General features: G+C 37.6%; 1 long non-coding RNA gene across 1 annotated transcript in view; it reads left to right on the forward strand.

Moving 5' to 3' along the window:
- Window positions 1-1,598: 1,598 nt before the first annotated feature.
- Window positions 1,599-5,533, forward strand: part of LOC137093704 (uncharacterized) — a 115,507-nt gene continuing 111,572 nt past the window's right edge. The window contains exons 1-2 of the long non-coding RNA XR_010908549.1: window positions 1,599-1,691; window positions 1,836-1,958. This is a non-coding gene — a long non-coding RNA (uncharacterized lncRNA). The remainder of the gene's footprint in view (window positions 1,692-1,835; window positions 1,959-5,533) is intronic.

Below are 5,533 nucleotides of genomic sequence, written 5' to 3' on the forward strand. Positions count from 1 at the left end.
TGTAACGTTAAAAAAAACAATCGTAAAAAATGTTTAAATCATTATTCCAGTTGAGACGAAAGTACCAGGAAAGTTGGAATCATAGCAAGTTGACAAAAACTAGGCCAAATGTCAACATTTTAATTGTACATGTCATTGGCACCATGGCCTGGGGGTACCGCCACCTTGTGGTGAAAAGTTATAATGAAATATCCAGAAAATTATGCATATTGTTGCAGTTTTTCTGAAGCTCCCAGCCATGCTTACCTGTCACTCCTTTTTTGTGCTTGGCCCTGATAATTGCTGCTATGTCTTTATTATTATTATTTATTATTTTCTCTATATTATAGAAATAAATATAATATAGGTATATTTTTTAAACCGATTTTGATAAAACAGATCTATGGATGGTAGAAATCTAGAGGACAGCAGTGGACGTTTACTCGAGGACATTTTCATTTCTGAATTTTAAATAGTTCCCCAAGTTCTCCTAGTAAACAGGTCTAGCTCTTTATTGTGACCATAAACCTCTGAATTTTAATGCCCGCCTGCCTGTGACATCCTGTCCTTTTATGTCTGTAGTGGTGTTATAAATTAAAATGTCCCTTTCTTATTTTACCTTAATTTGCTTTCATTTCTGCCACATTCTCAGAGCCGCTTGAAAAGGCAGTGCAGGTTGCTGGTTTTCACCCCGCTGGTTTGATTGGATGAAATGTGGCATTTTTATGGGTTTAGTCGCTTTCTGTAGCACATGCTGTAAATAGCAATGGTGGAGAGGCCATACTTCATCATAAACCTTGCTTTACTATCATGTATTTTTATTTATTTTAAATAACTGTCTTATTCTGCACTTTTTTTATTACAAGTCTTATATTTGCTCATTAAAAATGCCATGAAGGTCTTGATCAGAATTCCAAATGCTACTTTTCAATGGTCCAGCATCCATCAATCTCACAGATGGACGTGTACCTACAGCCTCACCTGCATTCATAGGCCCTGCTCTATTGATTAGATGAAGATGGATATTGATCCACACCTGTTGCACAAACTATAGGCTTAATAGAGATCGGCACGGGACGAGAACGTGGACTAGAGCCAACGTGTGTAAAGGACAAGGACGAATTTGCATATGAATCTTAAAGGGTTAGTTCACCCAAAAATGAAAATTAGATGTTTATCTGCTTACCCCCAGTGCATCCAACAGGTGTGTCTGTTTCTTCAGTAGGCTAGAACACAAATTACGTTTTTTTTTAACTCCATCCGTTGCTGTGTGCCAGTCATATAATGGGGTGAATAGGTAACAAGTCTATAAGAGCCAAACAAACAAACAAAAAAATTAAATAAAATAACATGCTTAGGCAACGTGCACAAAACCCCTCAGCAGGGCCTGGCGCTCCTGATGACAAATTGATTTAAGACACGAACCGATCGGTTTCTGTGAGAAACCCAACAGTATTTTTTTTTTTTTTTTTTTTTTTTTTTTTTACCTCATATCCCGACAAGTCTCATCAAGTTTTCCCATCGGCTCTATCTTCTGTCTAATGAGGTCAAACGCACGCGATCATAGAAATATACTAGGCCTATGTAGATTCTCATTCGACCGATCTGCGCAGGCACTAATGAGGTTTCTATTTATGATCGCACCAGCTTGACCTCACCTAACGGAAGTTACTGCCGATGGTAAAACTTGACGAGACTCGTCAGGATATGAGGTAAAAAAATAACATAAATACTGTTCGGTTTCTCACAGAAACCGATCGGTTCGTGTCTTAATGAATCTTGTCATCAGGAGCAGCAGGTTTTTTGTGCATGCTACCGCATGTTTTTGTTTTATTTTTTGTTTGTTTTGCTCTCAGAGTTGTTACCTATTCACCCCGCCCATTATATGACTGGCACACAGCAACGGTTGGAGTTAACAATCTTCATTGTGTTCTACTGAAGAAACAAACAAACCTACATGTTGCATCGATGCACTGGGGGTAAGCAGATAAACAACTAATTTTCATTTTTGAGTGAACTAAGTTAACCCTTTAAGTGTTGCATGATTTGGTAATGAGAGCATCATTTGTGTTGCTTATACATCATATTTCTTCCGGGTTAAACTTTGAATATTACAGATAATGTTGTTGACTTATGAAAATATCAGGTGGAAAATATGGAAGTTTTGTGTTTAATAAAGATTCATAAGGAGTGTTGTAAAGCTGGCGTTTTTTTAATGCAGACCCTCTCACCATCTATTGATCACCTGTGAGAGCTGCCGCTTGAGTATTGCAAAGCGAGAGCCGCCCCAGACAACATGTCATTGTTTGATTTATGACTGTGCTTCTCTACTTGACACTGTATTAAAAACATCTTAATCATATTCTGCATAGTGGTTCAAAAATGCTTTTGATCAGAAAGTGTTGATAAACATAGGTAGTGAGGAACTGACCCATGAGATTCATTTTTAGGTTTCAATGCATCAACTGTACACCAGTACAACAGAAAATGAAAATGAATAATGACTAAAGTTCCACACAAAGTGTGTGTGTGTGTGTGTGTGTGTGTGTGTGTGTGTGTGTGTGTGTGTGTGTGTGTGTGTGTGAATGCAGACAGTTTTCTGTGATTTTGTTGAGGTGTAGGGGATAGAATAGTTTGTACAGTATAAAAGCCATTATGTCTATGGACCATAAAACATGAAAACACAACGTGTGTGTGTGTGTGTGTGTGTGTGTGTGTGTGTGTGTGTGTGTGTGTGAGAGAGAGAGAGAGAGAGAGAGAGAGAGAGAGAGAGAGAGAGAGAGAGAGAGAGAGAGAGAGAGAGAGAGAAAGAGAGATTTTCACCTGGCCACATGAAAGATTTATGTCTGTTTATCAAGTCAATGGGTTTATATGACTTCCCCCATAAATATTATTCGTAAAGCATTGTAAATTCAATGATTGATGCTTAATGTTTCTGTTTATTGACATTAGTCCATTTTGATAAATAGTAACTAAACTGAACTATTGATTTTGTTGTTCCCAACAATTGAATTACTATCAGCTGATTTAACAATCATATTATGACCGCGCCATGGTTTTTAATGATTGATATATATATATATATATATATATATATATATATATATATATATAATACGTATTTATACTAACAATATATATACAAACTTATTGCATTGAAAAAGACTTGCATGTTAAAGGTGCACTATGCAGCTTTTGTCCACTGGAGGGCGCCTCTGCAAAACAAATGCGTAGTTTGATGACGCAAAGTGTGAGCGCAGCAACATGGGAGATGTGGTCTTCTCATCACAGCCGGTGAAAAATAGGACTCGGGCAGAAATCATGTTCATGCATGCGGTTATTAACGTTACTGTAGTCTAAAGCAGAGCAGGATCGAGTGTTATGGACCTGAGCAAAGCTGCTGGAGCGATTGTTAAACAAATACCCGCCTCGCAAATACCGGGACTTTTATTATGACGGGACGGGACTCATTTGCCGGGCGCCTGCACAGATCCGCTCTTCCGGTTATGATTTTGAGGTAATGGAGCTCTGCTTATCATATTAGATACATTTAAGTGTGTTTAAAACGATGTTATGACGTTACTCCGTGCGTTCAGTTGTTCACACTGCTAAGAGTAAAGCGCTCCTGCCAAATAAAAGCCGAAACCGAGGGTAACGCAGATATGACGCAATTGACAGGCGACTCTCTCAAATGCAATGCTGCAACGTCCCTGTCCTTAGTTAAAATAGCATTTACAAATAGTTGGAAACATCTGGGATATTGTAGGTACTCAACTGAACAAAATATATAACACTGGCCTAGTGGTTTTTGGATATTTTACTGCAAAAATACTACATAGTTCACCTTTAATCCATACAGTAATCCAGCCTTGTGCTGTCATTCGGGATACAAGCACACATGGACTGTAATGTAGCCTATCTGAGGCTATTAAGCCCACCTCTGAGAGGGACATTTTCTTTAGCCATTAATTTTTGAGCTGGAGGCGGTATACATTTTTTGATAGGCTATTTGTATTTTGATTCACGTCATAATTATAACTTTTAGTCAGTTTTAGGCTACCGACTAATGTATGGAAAATGCCTTATTCAACACATTATCACAGAAAATGTGACTGAAATATAATGATATTCATGATCGTGACTTAAAACATCCCAAAGACCTATACCTAATTAATTATTTAAATACAACAGCCAATGGCAAGTCTCCAACAGCAGACCTTTCAATATTTATGTTTTTGAATTAATAGTTTTATTTAATCAAATTACAATACGCCTGTGCAGTTTGTGTAGCACACACACACACACACACACACACACACACACACACACACACACACACACACACACACACACACACACACACACACACACACACACACACACACACACACACAAAATTAATATAGTTTATAGTCAGTAGGCTACAGTATAGCCTATTAGAATTTTGCCTGTTCTGTACTGCAAAGTTATTATAAGAAAGTGATTTAAAGATTTGTTGTTGACAAAGACAACTTTGACCAACAACAACGTGTGTGGAGACTCTGGAGCTATGGAGAATTTGTCTAATGAGACAAATTGGCCTAGTGGCGTGATCGCTGTCGCCGTGGTTGTGACTAGACCAAACTGCAGGCAGGTGGTGATGGGGAGTCGACTCCATAGATATCCGTATTAAGGGCTAGATATCTTACGGCGGAGTCACCATCGTCATCACCGGCGGCCATCTTGTCACAGGCAAGCTTTCTTTTGGGCTCTGTGGAACCTGATGTAAGATGAGTGATCTGTACGAACATAAATACTCTTATCTCGCTGAAATCTTGACGGATTTACAAATGGTTTGGTTTCTTACAAACATTATTAACATGGCTACAAATCTGGATGCTTTAACATGTTGAAAATGCAGCTTTTCGTTTCGATAAATGACTTAATCGTGCAGCTTTTGTATCACGGCTAACTTACATGAACGTTATCAAGGCTGAGACCACAATCGAGCTGTTCAATTATATAGGTTTTATTGCACCAATAACGATTTTATGACAACCAATCTTTTGTCTAGTTAAAATAAACTTAGTTTGCATGTTTTTTTTTTGTTTTGTTTAATTAAAAAAAATATATACATATATATATATATTTTATAATAGTGATATTCTTATTATAACAGTGTATATATATCCTTCATGTTTGTAGTGTTTTTAAACACTTTTTATCCGCGTTTGTAGTTCTAATCTAATCCTCGACCTACACATTATGGGTTGTGGAGAATATCAGCTATTAGAATGTGCACGGATCTGCACTTCAAATTCAAATAGTGTGATTCAGATTCAAATGACTCAATAGCAAATTCAATTCAAACAGTAGACCATCCAGGTGTCTTGAAATAGCCTACTCTTTTTAACATAAGCCTACTACAATTGGGATTTGGGACATACTGATTTTCAAATAATATTTATGACAGATAGGATGTGAATGGGACGCACAGTGGATTTCCTTGTTTCGGATGCTTTGCCACGCCTTTAGTGTTTGTTCGTGGGACTTTCTGCCCTTAGTTTTGTCTTCA

Source organism: Pseudorasbora parva, chromosome 2 (genome assembly GCF_024679245.1).
Source record: "Pseudorasbora parva isolate DD20220531a chromosome 2, ASM2467924v1, whole genome shotgun sequence".
NCBI classification, from domain to species: Eukaryota; Metazoa; Chordata; class Actinopteri; order Cypriniformes; family Gobionidae; genus Pseudorasbora; species Pseudorasbora parva.